Consider the following 27,882-nt stretch of genomic DNA (forward strand, 5'->3'; position numbering starts at 1 on the left):
ACCAGCGATCATGTAGCGACTCACCAGCGATCCTGACAAGTTGATATCGTTGTCGGGATCGCTGCTGAGTCGCTATGTGTGACGGGGCCCTTGGTGCCCTATTCTCTTCACAGATTAGAGCAGATTGCACACAAAGAACATGGAACAAATATAAAAGAGTCTGGAGATATGGTGTTGCATATTATATTGCCTGCAACAACTCTCGACTTGACCATTTTGGCGGTCCATCAATGTTCCAGAAATCTTCACATGATAGCTAACAATAACATTTCTGCTGTTCTGGGGTGAAATACTCAGAGCCATTGTGTGGCCTGTAACTGGTATAGTGGGCCATTGGTTTCTCTATGAAAAGGAAAATTCCTGGCCTAAGTGGTCAGAATGTGTACTTAGTTCCTGAATTATGAGGGTGTTTATGTAATTGATTCATCCTTAGATTCATCAGACTTAATTTCAATTTACAACCACTGGGTCACTATGTATCAGTGCATCTGATGCCACCAAGTAGCAACACAAACTGTCTAGGAACTCACTGATTCCCTGATCTTTGAAGAGGTCAACAAAGACACATTTAATGTCTCAATAGAAGCATGCCTAGACATTGTCATAAGTACATATAGGCACACAAGGCCTTATACACTACTGAGGTACATTATGAGTAGCCGTGGTAAAAATTCACAAATTGGATCCTCCTGCGATTTAAAAATTGAGTTTTTTTGCATTTGGAATGCAGACCTCAGTTGGTGGATACGTTTGGTTTTCATTGACTGTTGGCATGTCATTTTTTTCTCAAAGAATTACACAATTTATATCAGAAAAAAAAAATTAAGCTGAAACTTTAGTTTATCGAGAGAAGATGTGTGATTTGTGTTAAATTATTTTTTTCGTAGTGTATATAAAGATAGATAGAGTTGTTTGCAAAAGTATTCACCCCTTTGCATTTTTTTGTGTTTTGCTACCTCACAACCTGGAATTTCACTGTTTTATTTGAGGGTGTGGATCAGTTCATGTAAAACATGTCTACAACTGTGAACATTTAGTTTTCTTTTTATTGTGAAGCAAACAACAAATAGAATGAAATAACTGAAAACTTCAGTGTGCATAACTATTCACCCTCTAAAGTCAGTACATTGTAGAGATTCATTTTGGGGCAATTACAGTTGCAAGTCACTTTGAATAAGTCTTTAGGAGATTTTTACATCTTTTCACTTGGATTTTTGCCCATTCCTCAAAGTTCAAGTTAGATGGTTTTCTCTGGTGAACAGCAATCTTCAAATTTGACCACTGATTCTCAATTGGATTAAGCACTGAGCTTTGATACGGCCACTCCAAAACATTTACACTTTTCGCCTTAAACCACTCGAGTGCTGCTTTAACAGTATGCTTTATGTCATTGTCTTGTTGGAAGATGAATCTCAATCCCAGTCTCAAATCACTGACAGACTGAAACAGGTTTTGCTCAATAATATCCCTGTATTTCGCACCATCCATCTTCCCCTCAACTTGGACCATTTTTCTTGTCCCTGCTGCCGAAAAACATCCACACAGCATGATGTTGCCACCGTCATGTTTTACTGTGGGATGGTATTCTTGGGGTGTTGTGCTGTGTTGGTTTGTCACTAGGCATAGCATTTACCTTTGTAGCAAACAAGTTCAATTTTGGTCTCATCTGACCATAGCTCCTTCTGCCATAGATTTGGGGAGTCTTCCACATGTCTTTTGGCAAACTCATAATGAACCTTACAATTTTTGTGTGTAAGTAAAGGCTTTTTTTCTGCCCACTCTTCTATAAAGGCCCCCTCTATGGAGTGTATGGCTTAATGTGGTCATAAGGCCAGATACTCCGTCTCTGCTTAAGAGCTCTGCAGCTCTTTCAGGATTACCTTTGGTCTTTGTTCTACCTCTCTGAATAATGCCTTCCTTGCTCAGGCTGAGCATTTGGGTGGGCAGCCCTCTCTTGGCAGGTTTGTTGTGGTACCATATTCTTTCCATTTAGTGAAAATGGATTTGATGGTGCTCCGGGGGATCATCAAAGATTGTAATAATTTTTTATGTGAAGGAAAAGAGGTTCCAGGTTCATAAAATAGCATACATTTTTTTTTAAATTGATTAAAAAATGTCATGTCCCTGACTTGTTTGGCGATCTCATTGGTGTTCATGGTGTTTGGTTAGTGGTGCCTCTTGCTTAATGGTGTTGCAGTCTATGTGGCCTTTCAGAAAAGGTGTGTATATACTGACAGATCATGTGACATATTGATTGCACGCAGATGTACTTCTTTTCACTAAGCAAGTGATTTATGAAGGTATTTCCTTGCACCATAAATTTTTAGGAGATTCATTGCAAAAGGGCTGATTACATATGCACATGCCAAGTTATTTGATTACATAAATTTAATTTATGCCTCTATTTTTCTCACTTCACCAACTTAGACTATTTAGTGTTGATGCGTCACACAGAAATCCGATTACAAAAATATTTAAACATAGGTAATGTAAAAAAATAGGTAAAAAGCCAAAGGGGGTGAATACCTACTCAAGCCACGGTAGATACATAGATAGATAGATAGATATACACATATATAAAGAAATAAACTACATGGACAAAAATATTCGGAAGCACTTCTTAATCACTGAATTATGGTTTTTCATTCAGTTTCTTGCCAGAGATGTATAAAATCAAGCACCTAGTTATGTAGTCTGCCTTTACAAACTGTAGCAGAGTGTATCTTTTGAGAATCCACGGGTACACAGGAGAACTTCACTGAGCAAGTTATCTTCAGTAAACAGTATATACTTCATATGGGTAAACATGAGATAAGAATTCAGAAGTACACTGCCACTGCTGCTGGTGTAACACACTCAAAAGCGAAAGTAAAAAGTAAAAACAACAAGAGAGCTTACCTCCCCACAATACAGCAAACATATAACTTCACACTATCGCCATCAGCTGCCAAGCTAGTGTAAAGTCCTCCTTTACAGAAACAATAAGTCCATTTCTGTTGCATATGCCAACACCCTTTCTCAGTAAGGACTTATTCAATCAAACCCAACTTTTTTATTAGTCTCTGGTGTTTATCAGCATTCAACGCCTTCGTGAAGATGTCTGCTGTCATTTCTTCAGTAGGATAATCCTTTAAAAAATGATACTTCACATTTCCCAAGTCTTTGATTTTGAAATGTTGCTTCAGGATTTTTAGAATGTTTTCTTTATCCCTTTCTTGTTCAGAACAAATCAAAATGTCGTCTACATATATGAGTACATAAATCCATCTGTTCATTAGCCTTTTTGTGTACAAGCATGGATCAGCTTTGCATCTTTGAAATTTTTCATTTGTAAGCACTTCCATGATTTTGTCATTCCACACTTTAGCTGCTTGCTTTAAACCATATATGCTTTTCTGTAGTTTGCAAACTTTGGTTGAGTTTCTTTCATCTTTGAATCCTGGAGTTTGTTCCATGTAAATGTCTTCTGTTAAATCTCCATTCAAAAATGCTGTCTTTACATCCAGATGTATCAGTTCCATCTGTTTTATTGCTGCAACTGTAAGTAAAGTTCTTATTGTAGTATGTTTGACAACTGGAGCAAATGTCTCATCATAGTCTTCTCCATATTTTTGAGAATACCCTTTAGCTATGAGTCTTGCTCGGTATCTTTCAGGTGTGCCATCTGTTTGGTATTTTACTTTAAAAATCAATTTACATCCTATGGCTTTTCTTCCTTCTGGTATCTGTCAGTGTCCATGTATTTGTGTCATGCATGGATTTTATTTCTGTTTCTGTTGCTTCTATCCATTTATTAGCTTCTTATTTAGGGAGTTTAGATATGTCTTCCCAAGAGGTAGGTTCATAATTTTTACATGTGCTTGTCTTGTATGAGAGACGTTTTGGTGGTTTATCATTGTTTTCTCTCATTGAATGTCTTGGGTCTGTGTCTGTTTGAAGTTGTATTTCTTCATTTTCAGTATTCTGTTCTTCATCAATTTCAACTACTTTCTCATCAGATACTTCTTCAGCTATGTCACTTCTGTTTTTCTCATATTTTGTTTCAATTGAAATCATAGTGTCTTAATTTAGATCCTCAATGAATGTCACACTGTTACTCACCGTGACTCTGTCTGTTTTGAGATCTAGGATTCTGTATCCCTTGCAATTTTCACTATATCCAACAAATATTCCCTCCATGGATCTGTTTTGAAGTTTGGAACGTTTTTCTGTTGGAATGAATATAAAAACTTTACATCCAAAAACTTTTAAATAATTGACACTTGGTTTCATACCTTGCCACAGTTCATATGGAGTTTTCTTCAGTTTTCTGGGAAAAAAAGTCTGTTCTGTAGATATGTAGCTGTCATTGCTGCCTCACCCCAATATTTCACTGGTAGTTTGGAATCTGTCAGCATACATCTCATCATTTCTGTCAGAGTTCTGTTTTTCCTTTCTGCTACTCCATTTTGTTCAGGTGTGTATGGAACAGTCTTTTGGTGTTCTATTCCATTCTGTCTTAAGTAGTTTTCTATTTTGTGACCTGTAAATTCACCTCCATTATCACTTCTGATGACAATTGGCTTCCTTTGAAATTTGCTACTCGACCTTGTTACATAGTCTACAAGTTTATCAAAAACTTCACTTTTGCTCTTAATTAAGTATGTGACTGTGTATCTTGAGTAGTCATCTATAAAAGTCACCATGTATCTATTTCCTCCTGATGTAGTCACTTTCAGGGGTCCACATACATCAGTATGCACCAAATCAAGTGGTCTTTTACTTTTCATCTCACTTTCTTTTGGAATAGATATTCTTGTGGCTTTAGATTTTATACAACATTCACATCTTACGGTAATTCAGAAATCTGATATCTTTAGATCTTTTGTCAATTCTATTCTTTGTAGTTCCCTTGTACTGTCAGGGTGTCTGTGTCCTAGACGTCTATGCCACACGTGAATACAGTTTGTGACATCGGCGGCCGTGCCCGCCGATGCCCCTTCAGCGGCGGTGCCCGCCGCAGCTCCTCCTCACCTGCGTCCTCCTGTCCACTCGCACTTCCGCTCTGCTCCCTGCGCTGCTGCGGGTAACCGCGCCGGCCTTAGGCCGCGCACGCGCGTTCTCCCGCTCTCTTCTGCTGGTAGGGGGCGTCGCTGAGGGGAGGGTCTGTAGGGCGTACTTCCGGCCTCTGGTTATATCAGGCGTCCGCTCTATTCTGAGGGCGCCTGGTGACTGTGTGACCTCTTGCACCCATCGGCCCTTACCTTCTAGTGTACCCTGCCTATCCTTTGCTGTTCTCCCTGTGTGCTCTTGGGCCTGCTCCACTTCCGTCAGTCTGTCTCTGTCCCGTGGTCCCCCTCTGAACCCCTTCCTGTGGAATCCTGGCCAGTATTTTCCGTTATCCTTGCTCTGCCTGTCTATCCTTCGAGTCGTCCCTCCTGGCACCGGCTGTCGCGGTTCTGCCCCCTGCGGCCCTGCCCCTAACGATCCCTGTACAGGGGTCGGTCTTCACCAGGTACGCTCGGCCCAGGGGCTCCGGATCCACGACCCAGAGGGTCCACTCTTGGACGTATTAGCCTAGAGTTGTCACAGTATCACCAGGCCATGGATCCCGCCGGTGCCGCAGCCGCCACACAAAAGGAATTACTTTTCCTTCGTGAAAACCAGACCCGGATAATGTCCTTTATGAAGTCTATGGACACCCGGCTATCCGCCCTGCAGACCTCTGACCCCGGGCACGCTCCCCTCCTAGTCAGCCTCCAGCAGGAGCTCGCACAGCAGCGCGACGCTCAATCCCACATCTTAGGTTACATGGCATCCGTGGATGATCGATTGCTTGCTCTGCAATCCTCTGCTGCCGCAGCAACTTCCCCCTCTGACGTGGTCTCCACCCCGGCTCCCCGTCTGGGTAAACCCCCCAGGTACAGCGGAGACCCTAAGTTATGCCGGGGTTTTCTAAATCAATGCAGGCTACATTTTGAGCTTGCCCCCCTTCAGTATCCTACTGACCGCGCCAAGGTGGCGTTCATTGTGTCCCATCTCGAGGGTGAGGCCCTGTCCTGGGTGAACCCCCTGTGGGAGAGGGATGACCCCGTAGTGTTAAACATTCTGACCTTCTTGGAAACCTTTCGCAAGGTATTCGATGAACCGGGTCACTTAGCATCCTCCACGGAGGCCCTTTTTAACCTCCGCCAGGGTCCCCTCACAGTGGGGCAATACGCCATCCGCTTCCGGACCCTCTCTTCAGAGTTGGGGTGGAACAATGAGGCTCTTGTGGGAGCCTTTTGGAGAGGCCTCTCCAGTAAGATCAAGGATGAGCTTGCCGGGCGAGACACCCCCACCACTCTGGAGGACCTTATTTCTCTGGCCACTCGTATTGATCTACGCTTTCAGGAGCGCGCTCGAGAGGCGGTCGGAGAGAGAAGGTCCTTTAGGCTGTACCAGGCTCCTGTCCCTCGTTTCTCTGCATCTCCTGTTAGTACCGCTCCTGAGCCAATGCAGATTGATCGTGTCAGACTGTCCGAGCAACGGCGCAGGGAGAGGATGACCAAGGGACTCTGCCTGTACTGCGGAGGTGCCAACCATTTTGTGCGTTCTTGCCCGGAGAAGCCAGAGAGGTCGGGAAATGCCTCCACCTAGGTCAGGTAAGAGAGGACCCCCTAGGTGATCAAAATTCCTCTCTCCCCCTTACCCTTTCAGCTTTGATAATTACAGGTCGGGAGCGTGGATCTGTGGAGGCGTATGTGGACTCGGGTGCTGCTGGTAACTTTATCCGCCAGGAGGAGGTTGATAAACTCCGGATTCCAGTGATTGTATTAAGGAACCCTCGTGCTATTTCCTCCGTTGATGGTAAACCTTTACCCGGACTCATCACCACAGTTACCGTCGAAGTAGACCTTCAAATCGGAGCACTCCACCTCGAGAGGATAGCCTTTTATGTCCTGCCACAACTAGCCCATGCTGTTCTTCTAGGTCTACCCTGGCTCAGACGGCACGAGCCGGTGATTGACTGGCGCTCTGGGGAAGTTCTCCGTTGGGGGCACTCCTGCCAGGAGCACTGCCTACGGGCTCTCACTCGTCCCCGTCCATGCTCGAAGCCTGCCGACCTTCCGGGCCTACCCGCACCCTATCACATGTTTGCCGATGTGTTCAGCAAAAAGGAAGCGGACTCCTTACCACCTCATCGCTCCTTTGACTGCCCTATTGACCTGGTCCCCGGAGCCAACCCTCCCAGAGGGAGAACTTATCCTCTATCCCCAGCAGAGACCACGGCTATGACGGAATACATACAGGAGAATTTGGCCAAGGGGTTCATCCGGAAATCCTCGTCTCCTGCGGGCGCAGGTTTTTTCTTCGTCCGGAAGAAAGATGGGTCCCTGCGACCCTGTATTGATTACCGGGGCCTGAACAACATCACTGTTAAAAACCGGTACCCGCTCCCGCTGATTCCTGAACTCTTCGACCGGCTGAGGGGGGCCAGAATCTTCACGAAGTTGGATCTGCGGGGAGCTTACAACTTAATCCGAATCCGAGCGGGGGACGAGTGGAAGACGGCCTTCAATACTCGGGACGGCCATTATGAATACTTGGTCATGCCGTTCGGTCTCTGCAATGCTCCGGCGGTGTTTCAGGAATTCGTAAATGAGGTGTTCCGGGACCTACTCTATTCCTGCGTGGTGGTTTACTTAGATGATATCCTCGTTTTCTCGGCCGATCTCTCCTCCCATCGGAGAAGTGTACGCATGGTCCTGCAGCGCCTTCGAGAAAATCGTCTTTACGCCAAGATTGAGAAGTGCCTCTTCGAGCAAACAGCGTTACCTTTCTTGGGATATATCATCACGGATTCCGGCCTTAAGATGGATCCGGAGAAGCTGTCCGCGGTACTCCAGTGGCCTCGTCCAGTTGGCATAAAGGCCATCCAGCGTTTCCTCGGCTTCGCTAACTATTACCGACAGTTTGTACCCCACTTTTCTACAGTCACCAAGCCCATCACGGTCCTAACCCGTAAGGGGACGAAGTCTAACGTCTGGTCTTCCGAAGCCGAGGATGCCTTTCTTGCCCTGAAACGCTCGTTTGCCTCTGCTCCGATCCTACACCGCCCAGTGGCTAGTAGGCCCTTCATCCTGGAAGTTGATGCCTCCTCCACTGGAGCTGGGGCGGTTCTGTCCCAACAGGCTCCATCCGGACGTCTAGTCCCCTGCGGGTTCTTCTCCAAATCCTTTTCTCCTGCGGAGTGCAACTACTCCATTGGGGACCGGGAATTGTTGGCCATTAAGATGGCGCTGGAGGAATGGCGATATCTGCTCGAAGGGGCAGTGCATCCCTTTACTATCTTTACGGACCACAAGAACTTGGCCTACCTGCAATCTGCCCAGAGACTCAATTCCAGACAAGCCAGGTGGGCCTTGTACTTTTCCCGTTTTGAGTTTAAGCTCCACTTCCGGCCCGGCAGTAAGAACATTAAAGCTGATGCGCTTTCCAGGTCTTTGCAGCCACCTGAAAAGGAGGAGGACCCATCATATATCATCGAGCCAGCTAAAGTTATCTCCGTGGCCCCTGTGAGATTCTCTACCCTTCCGCCGGGCAAGACCTTCGTTCCTTCAAACAAACGTCTGGAAGTGCTGCGCTGGGGACATTCCTCCAAGGTTGCTGGGCACGTTGGGATTAAGAAGACTCTTTTGCTTCTCTCCCGGTATTACTGGTGGCCCTCTCTCCACCAGGATGCAAAGGACTTTGTAGCCTCTTGCAGGACCTGTGCTCAGAACAAGGTTCCTAGGACTCTGCCCTCCGGTCTCCTTCATCCGTTGCCTGTGCCAGAGGCCCCTTGGCAGCAAATCGCCATGGATTTCGTGACTGATCTGCCTCGCTCTGCTGGATGTAATACCATCTTAGTCGTCGCAGACCGCTTCTCCAAGATGGCCCACTTTATTCCCTTGTTCGGACTGCCATCTGCTCCAAAGTTGGCCGAGATCTTTATCCACCAGGTTTTCAGGCTGCATGGTCTTCCTCTACGAATCGTAACCGATCGAGGGGTCCAGTTTACCTCCCGATTCTGGAGGGCCCTCTGTCGGCTCCTGGGCACGTCTCTCGACTTCTCTTCAGCGTATCATCCTCAAACCAACGGCCAAGTGGAACGGATTAACCAAATTTTGACCACCTACCTACGCCACTTTTCTAACGCTCATCAGGATAATTGGGTCTCACTCCTACCTTGGGCGGAATTCGCTCATAATAATCATCCCAGCGAATCAACGTCCAAGACGCCGTTCTTTGTGGTAACTGGGCTAAATCCTGGGGTTCCATTGCCTTTTTTCGCATCATCTGGAGTCCCTGCAGCAGATACTCTCGCCAAGGAATTTTCGCAAATTTGGAAGGAGACCAGGGAGGCGCTCGAGGTAGCCAGCGTCCGAATTAAGAAGCACGCAGACAAGAGACGAAGGGATCTACCCCCGTACCATCCCGGGGACAAAGTCTGGCTTTCTACCAAACATATCCGCCTGAAAGTCCCTGCTTACAAATTAAGTCCTCGATACATCGGTCCTTTTGAAGTACTTGGGCGCATTAACGAAGTAGCCTACAAATTGAGGTTGCCGGCATCGCTCCGGGTCCCTAACGCCTTCCATATCTCGCTCCTTAAACCTGTGGTTTTGAACCGATTCCAACCAACCTCCATGTCCCCTCCCTCGCCAATTTCTTCTAACGATGTCTTTGAAGTAAAGGACATTTTGGCTATGAAAAGGGTCAAGGGTAAAACTCTTTTTCTTATCGACTGGAAGGGTTTTGGTCCAGAGGAGAGGTCCTGGGAGCCCCGAGAGAATGTCGATGCCCCCCTTATCATGAAAAGATTTCTGACCAACCTCAGAAGGGGAGGACATAGGGGGGGGGTACTGTGACATCGGCGGCCGTGCCCGCCGATGCCCCTTCAGCGGCGGTGCCCGCCGCAGCTCCTCCTCACCTGCGTCCTCCTGTCCACTCGCACTTCCGCTCTGCTCCCCGCGCTGCTGCGGGTAACCGCGCCGGCCTTAGGCCGCGCACGCGCGTTCTCCCGCTCTCTTCTGCTGGTAGGGGGCGTCGCTGAGGGGAGGGTCTGTAGGGCGTACTTCCGGCCTCTGGTTATATCAGGCGTCCGCTCTATTCTGAGGGCGCCTGGTGACTGTGTGACCTCTTGCACCCATCGGCCCTTACCTTCTAGTGTACCGTGCCTATCCTTTGCTGTTCTCCCTGTGTGCTCTTGGGCCTGCTCCACTTCCGTCAGTCTGTCTCTGTCCCGTGGTCCCCCTCTGAACCCCTTCCTGTGGAATCCTGGCCAGTATTTTCCGTTATCCTTGCTCTGCCTGTCTATCCTTCGAGTCGTCCCTCCTGGCACCGGCTGTCGCGGTTCTGCCCCCTGCGGCCCTGCCCCTAACGATCCCTGTACAGGGGTCGGTCTTCACCAGGTACGCTCGGCCCAGGGGCTCCGGATCCACGACCCAGAGGGTCCACTCTTGGACGTATTAGCCTAGAGTTGTCACACAGTTCTTGTGATCATGCAATTTTTGCTGTTCTGCTTTCCATATGGTACAGTCTTTCTTTAAATGACCTTTTTTCTTACATCTGAAACATTCTCTTCTCTCTTTATTATAGGGTTTTTTAAATTCTGTAGCTTTAAGAGCATTTCCACTGTCCTTTTCAGTAGAAGAATCATTTGTTTGTTCTTTTCTTCTCAGAGAATTAATCTATTAGTCTGGTTTTCACAAAATCTAATGTGATGTCTTTTCCAGGTCTTGTCTCTAGTGCATTTATTAAGGATGTATACGAATCTGGTAAACTGCACAATAATATTGCTGCTACATGACTTTCTTTAATGTCTTTACCAATAGACCTTAGCTGTGATATTACTTCCATCATTGAGAATTTGTGCTTCTGCATATCGTCATTTGCACTCAATCTCATACTGTAAAGCTTTCTAATAGAAATAACTTGCGATTTAAACTGGGTCTTTCATGTAATTTTCTCAATGCGTCCCACATTCCTTTTGCTGTATCCTCATTCCTTAGGTGTATTAATTGAGCATCATCCACTAATAAGCTAATGGTGGCTCTAGCTTTTCTATTCTTTCTATCCCATGTCTGATTATCTTCACCAGGTCTATCTGTAATGTTTACTTCCCATAAATCATCTTTAGATAATAACATCTCTACTTTGAATTTCCATAACTGATAATTTTCACTGTTCAGCTTAGCTACTGTGAGTTTCAGCTCAGTGCTGCACATCATTTTTATATAATCTTACTTGCTTTATGAAGATATTCTTCTTTCTTCTTGTAGTGATGTGTCGTTCATGAACGATCCGATTCAAAGAGCCGGCTCCCCACTGGGAACGAAATGAGCCGGCTCTGCTCCGGTTCTTTTTTTTTCTTTTTCTGGCGCCAGGCAGTGGCAGTGACTCATCTGGGAGGAGGCGGAGCTGTCAGGAGACAGAGAGGGAAATGTGTGCTGTCTGTGCTGGAGTGAGTGGAAATATTTAAAGTGATATACTCCTCCTAGCTTCAGACATGCATGCATGGCATACAGTATATGGCATGTGACTGTAGAGGAGTTAAACTCAAGTGACTCAGCAAATTGGTCTCATGTAGACTCTCACATATACTATACTATAGTATACTATTAGTTAAAATCAGCCGACTCAGCTCAGCATCAGCAGCAGTGCAGCACTGAGTGAGTGAGGAGGATTCAGGACAGGAACCCTACAGGGAGAAGCGTCAGTTCTTGCTGAGGGTAGGGTAGGGGTAAGCAATATAATAAAGTTATTTCAGGCAAAACTGTGCAGACATCTAGTTCCAGCCCCAATAATTAGGTCATGTGCACACATGATTTTTGGTGCTGTGGATTTGGAAAAATCTGCAGGTAAAAAAGAGCTGCAGATTAGCCTGTGGTTTAGCCCTGCGGTTTCACACCACTACAATGGAGGTTTGAAACTGCAGCGGATTCCGCACAAAGAATTGACATCCTATGGAAAAATCTGCAGTATGTGCACAGCGCTTTCAGTTTACCATTGAAAACAATGGTACTGTACAATGCACCTAAAGCTGCTGCGGACCCACAGAGCCTGAAGCGCTGCGGATCCGCAGCAGAATCCGCACCGTGTGCACATGGCCTTATAGGGTTAAGCTGGTTTCACACTTGCATATTTTCGATGCACACGGATCCGTTTTCGTCTTCATTGACTTTCAGTGGTGACAGATGGGACTTGCGTGTGCGTCCAGATGTCACCGTTTTCCCACAGATCCGCATATCTGCATATTTTATCAGATGCACAAAAACGCAACTTGTTGCAGTTTTGTGTCATCTGAAAAACACGAGGCACAGGGAGACGCACGGATCCGCGGCTACACGTCTGGAATTAACATGGAGCACGGATCCAGGACAACACGGGTCCGTGTGCAGGGATCCGTGTGGCGGCACTGATGCTCGGAAGTGAGGGATGTGCTATGGGAAAGTGATGAAACTGTATGGGAACAGACTGCAGACATAATATAGACTATGTCCGCATGCTGCTCTGTCATACAGTGATCTTTCCCGCCTCTTTAGAAGGGCTTGTGCCCTATGTTACAGTGTGGTAATGATAATAAAATGTATTGGGGGAATGTATATGACATGGGGGCACCTGGTTAGGGGCTGCACGAGTGGGGCTGCGTTCACACTAGCGTTGTGGTACGGTGCGTTGTGAAGTGTAGTAATCCTGATCCAGATTAGATCTCTATACTTAACATAGGGACGCACGGAGCTGCGTTTGCATCAGGATCAGGATGCATCAGGATTTTCCATGTTCTCCCAAAACGCAGCTTGTTGCGAATTTTGGGTGTTAAAAAAAATCTGCAGACACCCTGATATGTGTCAGCAAAAACATATGATTGTCAATGTAGATGCACCTGAATCAGGATGCCTGCGTCCAATCTGCATGTGGATTTCATACTGCACAGGCTCCGAGCCCCATTTTCTTTTTTTCTTTCACCAGTCTCTCTCTCCTCTCTCTTCCCTCCCCTCCCCTCTCCTCTCCTCTCTCCCCCTATCTTCTGCCCCAGAAGTCAGAATTTCATCTTTCCAACCAAATCCTCATTAGGGTGCAGTTCCATGCGTTTGCATCCATTTGCAGAAAAAACATGGATGCAAATAAATCGCGTCCAAGAGGGAATGACTACAGCAATGATGGTGCGGACTACTTGTCTGGGGGAATAGATGTCCCGCTGGGCTACTACTGGTTAATTATCAGATCACCGGTGCCGATATGAAACTATCTTTACTGCACATTACTTTATTACAATGCAGTAATAGGGGAGTCTAGAGGAGTGGTTCCACTTGGGGAACAGAAAGGATCTTTTCAGTGTAATATGTAAGCAAAACTGGTCCTAGTCCAAATCATTTGGCAGGCTTCAAATAAGTACACATGCGAGGTTGTCCATGACTTTAATGCTGGCTAACCTTAGGTCAGCAATGTCTGATCAGTGAGGGTGCGACACCAAGCACCCCTGCCAGTCAGCTGCTCTAAGTGTCTGATTTTACTATTCAGTATGCTTTGCTTACATATTTTGGAGTGTGTGTGTTGGCACAGTGCTTCCAACATACCTTTTACGGATTATACTCTTATACAGCGCCAACACAGATTGCAGCACTTACTAATCCAGACAGGACATGTACAAAAAACGCCACAGATTAGAAAGGAATACATGGTAAGACTGTCTGCAACCAAGGAGCCGGGGCCTGATCACAAGAGCTGACAATCTGAGGACACAGCAATGCTGAACAGCAGTCTATACTGCGTCACTAGATCCTTATACAGGGGTATAATGAGGCCCTCACTTTACAGGCAAAGACCTGGAACGAGGACTGTGGAAAACAGATTTATATTAAAAAAAGAGCCGTTAAAAGAGCCAAAAGAGCCGGCTCTTTATAGTGAGCGGAGCCGAATGAGCCGGATCGCCAAAAAGAGCCGAACTTCCCATCACTATCTTCTTGAGAGTTCCTGTATATCCTGTGGGTGGTGATTCTCTGTAATTATCTCGAGTGTGCGGTCATCCAGTTCCTGGAACATAAATTCCTTTGTCCCTCTCTAACTGGATTTTTTTCTTTTCAGCCTTCGTTCACTGGGTTTTATCTTATCTGCTTCTCAGGTGTCTGGATTTATTGCTTGGAGTTATCTTCTGGGTGTCTGTGTTCTGGGACTATCCCCTGGGTGTCTCTGTCCTGGGTGTCTGGGCCCATAACCAGTAGCAGAGTGTATCTTTTGAGAATCCACGAGTACACAGGAGAACTTCACTGAGCAAGTTATCTTCAGTAAACAGTATTAACTTCATAAGGGTAAACATGAGATAAGAATTCAGAAGCACACAGCCAGTGCTGCTGGTGTAACATACTCAAAAGCGAAAGTAAAAAGTAACAAAAAGAGAGCTTCCCTCTCCACTATACAGCAAACATATAATAATAATCTTTATTTTTATATAGCGCTAACATATTCCGCAGCGCTTTACAGTTTGCACACATTACCCTTACTGTCCCCGATGGGGCTCACAATCTAAATTCCCTATCAGTATGTCTTTGAAATGTGGGAGGAAACCGGAGTACCCGGAGGAAACCCACGCAAACACGGGGAGAACATACAAACTCCCTGCAGATGTTGTCCTTGGTGGGATTCGAACCCAGGACTCCAGCACTGCAAGGCTGCAGCGCTAACCACTGAGCCACCGTGCTGCCCTAAACATATAACTTCACACTATCGCCATCTGCTGTCAGGCTAGTGTAAAGTCCTCCTTTACATAAACAATAAGTCCATTTCTGTTGCATATGCTAACACAAACATTTTTGAAAGAATGGGTCATTCTAAAGAGCTCACTGAATTTTAGCCATTGTTCTAAGAAAATTACTTTGTGACTTTTTCTCCTTCCCTACTTGTTCCTCAAACAATTATGAGTGCTATTATTGAAAAATGGAAGGAACCACAACAGGTCAGCCATGAAGTGCAGACCACGTAAAGTTATAGAGTTGGGTCTACAAAAACCAAGGAAACAGGGAATAAAACTCACCAACACTCTGCTGGCTCAATAATTGCAGAGTTCTACTATACCTCTCGCATAGGCATCTATATGAAATCTGCATGCCAGAAGCTTCAATGGCATGGCTTTCCATGGTGAGTCAGCTGCATGCAAGCCTTATATAATCAATCAAAATGGCAAGCATTGGCTGAAATTATATAACACATGGCAATTCTGGACTCTAGAGCAGTGGAAACATGTTCTGTAGAGTGACAAATCATGATTTTCTGTCTGACAGTTTGACAGATAAGTCTTGGTTTGGATAATGCCAGAGAAACATTACCTGACTGACTGTAAAGGTTGGTGTGCAGTGCGTAGTAACAAGAACATTGGGCATAGTTCAGAGTCCATTTGTTACTCGTGTTGACCATGTCCAGTGCCCTCCACACTGATGCAGTGGTGGGAACATGGTGCTGAATGTGCAGTGGTGTAAAACAATAATACTGTAACTTTATTTTAGAACAACAGCTGATGCTGGTACAGCAAGCTTGGCATTTTTCAAATAATGGCAAGAGAGTCAGACAATACTAGGAATAAATGTAGATTGCAATGCAGCAGGTACCAGGACAGTACTTTGCATCTGTATTTAGTATCTGGAAGGCTGAACTAGACATTTCTCCAAGTTTTGCACTCAATACAAAGTTGATACACAGCACTGGGCCTCCAAAATCCAAGTTACAGTTCAGGATGTTACTAAGTATAAAGTGTCATGGCTCCTATCTTATACAAGGGCAACTTTTTATTAAGTTAGGTTTTCTCTCCACCCAGCTCAGCTGGAGACCTGGGCAAGCAATTCTCCTTGAGGAGGTGTCATGATAGCTAAGTGCAACTGGTGATCTGATCAAATAATCCTTCTATTCTTATAGCCATCAGTCATACTGGGTTACACTTTGCTAAGTTCTGTCTGCTGTTTCAGCCATCTTGTGGGATTGTTGCTTCTTGCTGCTTTCTTTGCTGCACACTTTTGTGACTGGAACTTTTATAACCTTTACTCTACTCCTTCCAACTTTCTGGAGCTTAACTATTTAACTAATTAATGCTGTGAACTCTATGGTGTATGAAATGCTGACACATACTTAAAGCATACATAAACAATAATAGCAAATATAGCAAGTATGAATTCATAAAATAATACAGATATGTGCAGGAAAAAGTCAAACAGCTTAAAAAATGGAGGGGGGGCAATCCAGTAACACTTAACATGTCAAAATATTAGTGTAAACTACAGTATGACATGCAGAAGTAGTGCTGTGTGCTGTGCCTTCAAAAGCATCCAGCAACTAGAGGGGTTAACATTGTCACAGGAGACAGGCAGTGGTTAGCAAAACCCCAGGGGGATTGTGGGGAACTTGTTGACTAGTCTGGCAGCAGCCAAAGGGATGATTGATGTGGGATCTGTCTCTCACAAAAGTTCAGGCAAGTGAACCATAGGGACACAGGATTCCATTAAAGAGAGAAGCTGGACTAACCCCTGTACTGCTAATTGAGAAAGTCTATGAGGAGCAGGAAGATAAGGACTGGACAGAATTGTGTCACTGGGATCATCTCCCTCAGCAAACCCCATCCTTCTCTATCTCACTGTGCTAGGAGGAATGCTGTGTACTACTGTGCCTTTGTAAACAGTATTAATCTGTGCTTAACTGTTCTATCAAAAGAGACTGTTAGTGAATATGCCTTTAAGAAGCAGCTGTACTGTTTATGAAGCCTGTGCTTAAGAGACTTCAATTGTACTGAATGTGCTGTGATAAAAACTACACTGTTCATCTGTTCATGAGGAATCTATCAATTATGTCTGTGTGAGCAAGTTGATCCATCTTGTGCCTGAGCAAGCTGCAGTGCATGGTTGTCCTGAGAAATGGTTCCCCCAGAGTTCCCAAAAATTCATGAGACCTGTCCAGCCCCTATCTGAACCTAGCAGCATGCACATAAAAAAACATATTTGAGGTATTACAGGTGAAGAAGGAATATTTCTTTAGGGTTGTTTTTCAGTCGTTCACCCTGGCTCCTTAGCTCCATTGAAATTAAATCTAAATCTTTAAGCATAGTAAGAAATTTTGGACAATTGTATGCTTCCATCTTTGTGAGAACTTTTGTAACAACTTGAGCTGAAATTGCAATCCAGATTCCCTCACCCAACTTCAGTTTTTGACCTCACAAATGCTCTTTTAGCTGAATGGGGAAAAATTGCCTTAGACACACTCCAAAGTCTTGTAGAAAAACTTCCTAGAAGAGTGGAAAGTTATGAATTTTGAAAAGAATAGTCATAAACGCTCCTTGAGGTGTAACATGTACAATATTTGCCATCGGAAATATGGAACATCTGATAAAAGAAAAATAATTTTAGCCATCAATTTTGTCGTGAATCTGCACATAGAAAGACAAGCTACCTAGCATTTCACAAAAGTGTTACTAAAAACTCTTGAGAAACAAATTTTCTAAATAACAGGTATACAATTGTAGAGTAGAGAACTCTGCCACCGATACTTATCACAGCTGCTGTACTCTATAACAAGCATGACAAAAGCCACCACCAAAGTAGCAAATGGAAACTTAGGTTCCTTGAACTGCTGTTATAGAACATTTAACACAATTTGGAGACATATGAACTCCATACACTCTGCAATCATTTTCTGATGGTAGAGAACATCAAGTGACAGGACTAATGCAAGCTAAAGTGAGATTACAACCTGAAAAATTTTATTCTGAGGATAAACACATGCTCTTTACCGTGACATTTAAAATAGCTTATCATAGTGTCAGAGACATACAGTGTCTTTTACTGGAGGAAACAGGCTGCCTTTTGAGAGCCGCAATCCAGTTCGCGCACTTTCAAAGTCATGCTAGGCAGCATAAGTCGATTATAATTAGAGAAAATTTTAAACATAAATCACCCAAATCACTTTTTTCTTTTTTTCTTGCATTGCAAGATTTATTAGAGCCTAAAATGGACTACCTGGACATATTTATTCATGCAATGATTTATAAATGGGAACATTTATATTGGCCAGACATATATAAAAGATGAACACTTGTATGAGTGTAGGCAGAAATCAATAATGAAATGTCTTCAGTCAATATAGATTGCACCGGGCACAGACCACCTCTATCTACTTGTCCAATGGTATTAGATAGAACAACATTAATGGTTTTATTCCAATGCCCTGCAAATTAATTACACTTTCTGGCTGTAAAATCAAATGACAAAATAAAATTAATAACACCAAAACTTTTTTCTCCTTTTGGAGTTACCTTAGGACAAAAAAAATTACAGAAGCACACCATAGGTATCATTTCCCACTCAAGTGGAACATTTAGAACAGAATGAATCTCTGTGCGTCTGAGCCCTGAAGTGTTGCTTCAGATATCTGCAAGTTATTACTCTTTCAATAAACATTGAGTCTACAATGAGAGCTAGACAGGAAAGAAGAACAAATCTTATAGATTCGCACCTGTGGTTCGATATAGGCAGAAAAGAAGACAGCGAAAAGTCATGCAAAGATCTCTCTGTGTCTCTGCAATTATTTGTATTTAGCCAATCTGCATGTTTCTATGTAATTGCCATACTCAAAGAGATTGAATTAATTGCTAAAAATTCACACAGTGAAGCGCTTTAAACAAAAATGCAAAAAATATGGTTTGTACAGATAGTGGGAGGGAAACATTAATGTTGGCAATAGATGCTCAATCTATTCGTAAGCCAGATATGGGTGCCAGACTAAAGCTTCCTTTTAATTAGTTCTTTGAAAAACAAAATGATTTGAAACAGAAACAAACTGGACTTTAAAAGAATGTAGGAAAAAAGCATTAACCAAAAATGTATTGTTGATTAAGCATTTTCAATACAAATATTCAACACACACATTAGCATAATATTTCGAAGGGGCAGAATATTAAATCTAGAATCCAAAATGGTATGACTAGGTATACAACCTTGTCAGTCATAGGCTATGCATGCCTACACAACAACCGGTCAATCATTTCTAAAGGGTAGGTGGAAGTCAAGCAGTGTTCTGCTTATGAATAGTAGTCAAATGACATAGTTTTGTGCCATTTTAGCTAATGAGAGTACAAATTTACCATTGTAACTTATTTTATACTGCCACTAACTCCACAGTGCCTTACAAACATCATCATGACTGTCCCCTATGGGGCTCATAATCTCATAATTTATTTATCAGTATGTCTTTTGGAAAGAAAACCACACAAACATGGGGAGAAGATTTACATTTCTTGTAGATGTTGTCCTTGGTGGGATTTGAACCCTGGACCTCAGCGCTGCAAATCAACAGTGCTAGTCACTGAGCTGCTATGCTTCAGTAATGTACTGCCCCATATGTAGGCCACCCGAATGATTTAACAAATCTTAAAACAAAATTAAAGAAACTGTGTAATAATATATTCCGTTGTGACAAGCTATATGGAAACTACAAGTATTAGTCTGCTGCAATCTCTAGCTGTAACTGTCTCAGTCTATTGGTTGCCTTTTCTTTTATACCGTACAATCGGGTAACTCCCTCCATAAGCGCTATAGGAGCACATAAGCATAAGTGGGGGAATGTTTCCTGCTAAGGATTCCCTTGAATAAGTTTGAACTAATAGCTGCAGTATTACATGAAATTATGTAAATTATCGTGATGTAATACTACTTCCACTAGCACAAACCTCTGCAAGTAAATATTCCCCCTGATAAAAAGAAACCATTGGTTGTGACTCTTAAAGGGAATCTGTCACCCCTTTTTTGAGATATCATATAATGATATCATTCAATTGTGTGTCACATAAGGATTCTCTTAGTACTTTTGCTTCCCCCTGACCCCTGTTCACTGAAGAGAACAGGAGAGGTGAATATTTGTTTTTTATGTATGAAGCATAATATGGGTTCTATTATACTGTATGGAGAATTGTATGGGGCCTACTATACTGGATGGAGAAATATATGGGGCCCATTATACTGTATGGAGCATTATAAGTGGCCATTATATTGTATGGAGCACTATATGGGGCCATTATATACTGGATGGAGCACTATATGGGGGCATTATGCACTGTATGGAGCAATATATGGGGCCATTATACTGTATGGAGCATTATAAGTGGCCATTATATTGTATGGAGCAATATATGGGGCCATTATACACTGTATGGAGCATTATATGGGTCCCATTATTTTGTAGGGAGCAGTATGTGGGGGCCATAATTCTGTATGTAGAAATATATGAGGCAATTATACTGTATGGAGCAATATATGGGGCCATTTAGCTGTATGGAGCATTATATGGTGCCCATTATACTATTTGGAGCATTATATGGGGCCATTATATACTGTATAAAGCATTATATGTGGCCATTATATACTGTATAGAGCATTATATGGGGACCATTATTTTGTATGGAGCAATATATGGGGCCCATAATACTGTATGGAGCAATATATGGGGCCCATAATACTATATGGAGCAATATATTTGACCCATTATAGTGTATGGAGGACTATGTTGTACTCCTTGCACTACTTATACTGTATGTAGGACTATACAATGCAATGGAAAAATAGAGCTATATATCCAAAATATGATGTATAAAAAAGTATAAGTTTATTAAGTAAGCAAAAAACATTTATCAATATATGTAAATACACTTTGAGTCAGTTCCAGATAATTTCAGGGAAAAAAGATCAGGTAGTGAGCGGCATGTTCATCAATATGACATCAAACAGGTTTTTTTTATCAGCAAAAAGTGCATAGTGCTTATGTAAACCTGAGTGTCACTAAGGCATATTGGAGGGAGATAGCGATTCTTCATTATAAACCTGTACCTAAAGTCAAATCCACCCCATCATGAAGAGTCAAATTCTTATCCATAATAAGATGTAAGGTTGTCGCTCCGCCAGCCCCTGTTTAAAATGAAAGTCTGCAGTCACGCTGCGTGACTGCAGACTTTTAAATCTCCCCAGCACATGCACTGCACGTAGCGATGATTTGTCCCTTTCTGAGCTATTGTAAAATTCACAACAGATATCACTCATGTAATGTAAGAAGTAGGTTAAATCTTTGGCATTGTACTATACCTATATTTCTTATCTGCATCATGAATCATGGTATGTGTTAAAGGGGCCCACTGAGACTCCTTTTCCCTGGGCTCACGAAACCCTGCAGCCGGCCATGTACATATATATATATATATATGTGTAGACTGTGAGCTCTCGCGGGCAGGGTCCTCTTTCCTTCTGTACTTGTGTGTCCCTTGTCTTGCACATGTTTATTGTACTTGTCTATATTTCCCCTTTTCCCATGTAAAGCGCCATGGAATAAATGGCGCTATATAAATGTATAATAATAATAATATGTACTGTATATATTCTGAATATATATATATATATTTGTATATATATATATACATATGGTATTTACACACTGTACATCTACATTGGTTTCCACATGTATGAATAAGATAATAGGATAAACAATATTTCAGTCTACCTCCCATACATATTATCAATATGCTGGTACCTAAAACTATTCCTTGGCAAGAATAATTCCAATGAATAATTTATGGCCAGGTAGAATTATGCTCTTTTTTTCATGCATCAATAGCTTTTATATGCACAATGGAATCTTCATGACCTTTGCTCATTCGAGCTTCAAGGGCTTTATCCAAACCACTTCTTTGTAATCTGTCAATTAAAGGGTTTCTACATTTTTAGAAAATAATATGAACTCTCTAATAGACGTTACAAATAAAGACAACTCCAAGTTCCGATCCAGTAGCCAGCTACTTTCAGGGTTTGCATTGTTTTCTTATACCCATATCATCCACATGAGGCTCTTTAACAGTTCCTATACTTTTATGTGGTCCATAGAAAGTACAAATATAATATAAACTATATATAAATTCATAAAGAAATCTGTTAAGTTACAGTAGTAAATGACCAATGAAGCACATGATCTTGATTGACCTTAATAGCGACAGGCCTCATTCCAACGTTCGTGAGTCATGTACGTTCTGTTCTATGCTTTTCTTTTGGGCTGTTCACATGTCTAGTTGCCTGCAAAAAATCAGAGAAATGTCTGTTTTATATCTGAGTTATGGATCAAAATTACCCATACGACTCTATGGGTTTGTTATAATCATGGATAGCACATATTGGCTTTTGGGTGCAGTTCATTTGCCTTCCATGATTAACACTGAAATGGTTAAGACAAACTTTGTCATTTATTTCTTTTTTTTTCATTCTAGAAAATCACTGATGAAAAACTGACATACGGAACACACACTGATGAAAATCAGATCCAAAACACGGATAAAAACCATCTGTGATTTCACATACAATAAAAATCTTGGACATCTGAATAAGGTCTTACTGGATGAAGGCATCTAAAGAAGCATTTAAGGCTCTTGTCTCAGAAGTTTAGCGATTTCCATTATTGGATAGATCCCACTGACTTATAATAAGGACCACAAGGGTTTCATTATGGTTTCTACTGCATGCCGCACCCTTGTGTCAAATCTGATTAATCTACTGATGGAGCTTCCAATGTCAGCGTGAACATAAATATACTGTACAACATACTGCAGATTGTAGATACCTTGTGCACATTGGGATCACTGTTATTTACCCTATGCATTTTTTGCAATGTACAGATAAGGAACATATAAACACTAAAACACATTCGACTAATGATGACTAAACCCAACAATTTGGTGGGATGGGCCAACCATTTTATTTGTATGTGTGCCTCTCAGTGACTCTCTTTTCAATAATATGTCTGATGAGAGAAAAATTGTCAGTTGGATTTGATTTTCTTGTTCTTTGGAGTTATAAGGAAAGGTTTATTCACCTATCCCCATTCAGAACATTTGCACACTCGACCTAGTGTCAGGGTTGCCAACTCGACTTTTTATTTTTTTTCTTGACAGCTTACTAAAAAATCACAGACAACAATATTTTTTTACAGATACATCTGAAAACCATAATAAATCATTATAATTATAAGTCATTCATGTCTACAACCCATAATTCTGATATGAAGACATCAGCGGCATTTACTGTGAACTGTGAAGAAATGATGATAGTTGTGATAAAAATATTCTATATACGTTTTTTCAGCTTAAAAAAAATCACGGACACCTTCAATTTTTTTTTATGGACGGCAAAAAAGTGCTCTATTTTTACATACTGTCCTGGAATTTATGGATGGATGGCAACTCCTCCAAGCATGTATGTGTATGAGGGATTGGAAGAATTATATAAAGTGTACAGTCATTCTTAGTCGATTATTTTATTTTTATTGTGCTGTTGCCTACTGGGTTAACAGTTATTTTCCAGGACACATTTGGATAGATTTCAGGTTGTTCGTTTCTCTGAATCTGCGCCTACTTGGCAAGGTGCAAGTTAATTCACTGGTGTCACTAACTGAAACAAATTTCAAGGATTCTTGAAGGATGAGTGGATTGAAGGGTAAGGACCATTTTCAAGGCTCACAGTGCATCACGCAGCAACAATCCTTTCGTTCTTCTGCGCATCTAACAGTCATGGACAGACTAGTGCTCGGCTGATGCAGATTGCCTGCGTAGCATTATTCACTCTTGACAAATTGTTTCATGTACATCATAACAGAGTAGATTCCATTCAACTATCTTTCAATCTCGCTAAGAATTATCTGTAATCATTGTTTCTATTCCAGTCTGCCGCATGCGGCATCTCAAGCTCTCTTCTCAATTCTGTGAGTTGGTATTATTATAAGCTCCATTCCTCCCCTGAGTACACGATGTAAAATATGATCCACATCTTAGCGAAATTACTTGAAGAGAACTAAAATACATATATTTTGCAGTAAAGTGATACAAGTCATGAGCATGTGAGTCTGCTCGTTCACCATCTTATAATACAGGCAGAAAATGGAGCCATTTAACCATGAACTGCCGTTCCAGGTCTTGATAAGCATTTCAGGAAATAAATAGGAGGTATTTTCATGATGCTACAAATGAAGGTAGAAGAACTTGAAGCAGAAATGAATCTGAAGGAAACAGATGGAAAAAGCAATCTAACCACATCAAAGTGAAATACATAGAAAAAGCAAATCGCAACGCATCCAAATTAGCTGGATAGAGACAGGCAGAAGAAAAGCTGGTTCCCATTAAAACCAGCAATCTCTCTTGTACCAGTAACATCATATAACACCTGATAAATCAATACTTATTTTAACTCATCCCAGCTAAAAGCTTTTCAACTTTTCTTAAAAAAACCCCTCTGCACTGCCTTTCTATTGAATTCCAATAGTTACTATTATTGAAAGACAATTTTAGTGAATTTCTACTACAGCAGATAATTGTCTGTGGTCCATGTCTTTAAAAGCTGGAAGATACATGGCATAAGATCGATTTACTTTCTTTCAGCATTAGAAATAATGATTCGGAGAATACAGGTATATTTACAATTTGTCTGAGTATCCTCCCAGCTCTGTAATGTTAGTCACCTTTGGTAAGATGAGTATGTGTTGTATCTGTTCACCCTGGATATTATTATCAGGGCCTTCAAACAGGGCTGGAGTATAGAAAAGCAAAAATTTGGTATTGTCATAAAATGTGTGGGTAACCTATGTGTCATGATCCAGGATGGGATTTCGCTTTGACCCGTCCTGGTTAGACTATGGGTTAATTGTGCTGCCTCTCTCTGGCAGCAGGAGACTATTTAGTGCTCACTGGACCTGGGTCCGGTGTCAGTTATACTCCTGCCCTCGGCTGAGTTAAGTGACCTCTTGTATACGTGTGCCTTGTGCCTGATATCTTGCTTGCTTGTTCGGTTGTGATCTGGTTCTGTCCCTGTTACGAGTTCTGCCTGCCCCTCTTGTACTGCGCTACCTCTCGTGTATGACTCTCTGCTTGTGACCCGACTTCTCTCTGCTTGTCCCCTTGGTACCGCATCACCCTTTTGTGTATGACCTTTGGCTTTGTCTGACTACCCGTCTGTTTGTCCCTCCTGTACCTCGTTTGCCCGTACTGTGTGTGACCTCCGTTTTGCCTGACTCTGAGTTGTTGTATGGTGTCCTGTCCTATCTGAATACAGGACACTAAGCCCCGCCCCCTTGCAGTCACATGACCATAGGTCCCGTGCAGACTATTCAGTTTCAGTGTCCGCAGGTCCCGTGCCTCTTTACTTTCCAGCGCTGACTGGACCCTGACACTATTAGCCTGAAGCACGCATGGTCACCTCTGCTGCCCTGCTCCACAGGTATCTTTTAGCACTGCTTCTGTACTCAGGACACGCGCACTGGCTCTATGAGCAAGTGCAGTGCGGTGTCTCTGACATTATAACTGACCCATACCATTTTTTTTTCTCTGCTCCCATTCACCTGTGTGTGTGATGGATCCTGTGCACACTCTTTCTGAGCAGGTTAAGCATCTGACGCAGATGTCTCAGAAACTCTTTGGAGAACAAAGAGTCCTGGCTCAGTCTCAGCAGCTGATCGCCGACACTGTGCAGGGAGTTCTTTCATGGGGGGCTCGGGATGTTACATTAATTTCCCCTGAGTCTCCAGTGAAGTTACCAGATACCTTTTCTGGAGATAAAAATGACTTCAGAGTTTTCAAGGAGGGCTGTAAGCTTTTTTTTTCCTTAAGACCACACTCTTCTGGGGATGAAAGTCAGAGAGTGGGGGTCATTATGTCTCTGTTAAGGGGAGCCCCCCAAGCTTGGGCTTTCTCCCTTCCTACCACGGCCCCTGAGCGTATGACTGTGGATGCATTTTTTGAGGCCCTGGGGCATATTTATGATGAGCCTGATCAGGTGCGTATGGCTGAGGACAGGCTGATGAATGTTTGCCAGGGGAAACACTCAGCCGAGTGGTTTTGCTCAGAGTTCAGACGCTGGGCTGCTGAGGTCTGCTGGAACGACGCCGCTCTCCGGGGGTTGTTCCGTAGAGGCCTGTCTGAGCATCTGAAAGACGCCTTGGCTCTCCACCCCCCACCTGATTCCCTGGAGGAGGCTATGACACAGGCCGCAGGTCGCAGGATCGCAGGTTACGGGCAAGGGGAGTGATACAAACCGAGACATCATTATTCTCCAAAGGAAGGGGAGCCAGTTCTTCATTGAAAATCCCGGAGATGGGAACCATCAACCTTAAGGAGGAAGAAAGGAGACAACGGCACGTGAGAAAATGCTGTGTTCACAGTGGCGAGTCTGGACATTGGAAAAAGGATTGCCCCTCCCGGCCACTAACCAACAAGCGACTGAGCCCGGGTGATTATCGTGGAGGTCACCCAGGCTCTCAGGTACCCTTTTCTACATTTTCTAAAATGTCAATTCAAGTGGAACTTTGTTGTGGGAGTGTCTCCACATCCACTTCTGCCTTCGTGGATTGCGGTTCATCATTGAACTTTATTGACTCTGACTTGGTGGCCAGGTGTAAGTTAGGGACAGTTAGGTTGGAAACTCCGATTCACCTTGTTGCTATTGACAAAACACCACTGGTTAAGAATGACATTGTGTTTTGTACTGAAGAGTTTCTCCTTAAAGTGAGTTCCTTACACCAGGAACGTATTTCATGTTTTGTAATGAACAACCTGCCTGCGGGACTGGTGTTGGGGTTCCCCTGGTTACAGCTGCATAATCCTGTGATTAATTGGGAATCTCGGGATATTGTTAAATGGGGTCCCTATTGCTCTGAGAAATGTCTTGTTTCTGTGTCTGTGTCGTCCGTGGGTCTAGAAGGCATTCCGGAGTGCCTGATAGATTATACTGACGTTTTCTCCGAAAAAGAGGCTGAGGTTTTACCACCACACCGCCCATTTGATTGTGCCATTGACCTGGTTCCAGGTGCTAAATTGCCCAAAGCCCGCCTGTATAACCTCTCGGGTCCGGAACGGGCTGCGATGATTGAATATATTTCCGAGAGCCTCCGTAAGGGACATATTCGTCCTTCTGTTTCTCATGTGGCGGCAGGGTTCTTTTTTGTAAAAAAAAAAGACGGTGGTTTGCGCCCATGCCTCGATTTTCGTGAGTTAAATAAAATAACTGTGAGGAATACTTATCCCCTTCCACTTATTCCTGATTTATACAATCAGTTGTCCGGAGCTAAGTGGTTTTCGAAATTAGATCTACGGGGAGCGTATAACCTTATCCGAGTTCGGGACGGAGATGAATGGAAGACCGCTTTTCTCACTACTGAAGGGTTGTTTGAAAATTTGGTCATGCCCTTCGGCCTGACCAACGCTCCAGCGGTCTTCCAAAATTTCATAAATCATGTGTTCTCCGATTTGATTGGACGTTTTATGGTGGTGTATTTGGATGACATTTTAATCTACTCGCCTGATAAACAGACTCACATTGGTCATGTTCGGGCAGTTCTCCAAAGGCTCAGGGAGAACTGTCTGTTTGCTAAACTTGAAAAATGTTTATTTTTTGTTCAGGAACTGTCCTTTCTGGGGTTCATCGTGTCTGCTGAAGGGTATCGCATGGATCCTAATAAGGTGCAGGCCATTCTCGAGTGGGTTCAACCGTGTGATTTGAAGGGTCTGCAACGTTTCCTAGGGTTCGCTAATTATTATCGGAAATTTATAAGGGGGTTCTCACAGGTGGTTAAACCCCTCACAGACATGACTCAAAAGGGGGCCGATATCAAGAATTGGTCAACCGCAGCGGTAGCGGCATTTCAGTTTTTGAAAAAATGTTTCATGTCGGCCCCGGTTCTTATCCAACCGGACCCCTCTGAACCATTTATTGTTGAGGTAGACGCCTCAGAGGTGGGGGTGGGGGCGGTATTGTCCCAGAGACCCGCCACTTTGACCAATTTAAGACCTTGCGCCTTTTTCTCAAAGAAGTTCTCCCCTGCGGAGAG

General features: G+C 43.2%; 1 long non-coding RNA gene across 1 annotated transcript in view; it reads left to right on the forward strand.

The window, feature by feature from the left end:
* LOC141098443 (uncharacterized) overlaps positions 1 to 23,202 on the forward strand; it is a 155,335-nt gene extending 132,133 nt beyond the window's left edge. Inside the window, exon 3 of the long non-coding RNA XR_012234234.1 lies at positions 22,283 to 23,202. This is a non-coding gene — a long non-coding RNA (uncharacterized lncRNA). The remainder of the gene's footprint in view (positions 1 to 22,282) is intronic.
* The last annotated feature ends 4,680 nt before the right edge of the window (positions 23,203 to 27,882 follow it).

Source organism: Dendrobates tinctorius, unplaced genomic scaffold (assembly GCF_039654945.1).
Source record: "Dendrobates tinctorius isolate UK_male_01 unplaced genomic scaffold, ASM3965494v1 ptg000091l, whole genome shotgun sequence".
Classification (NCBI taxonomy): Eukaryota; Metazoa; Chordata; class Amphibia; order Anura; family Dendrobatidae; genus Dendrobates; species Dendrobates tinctorius.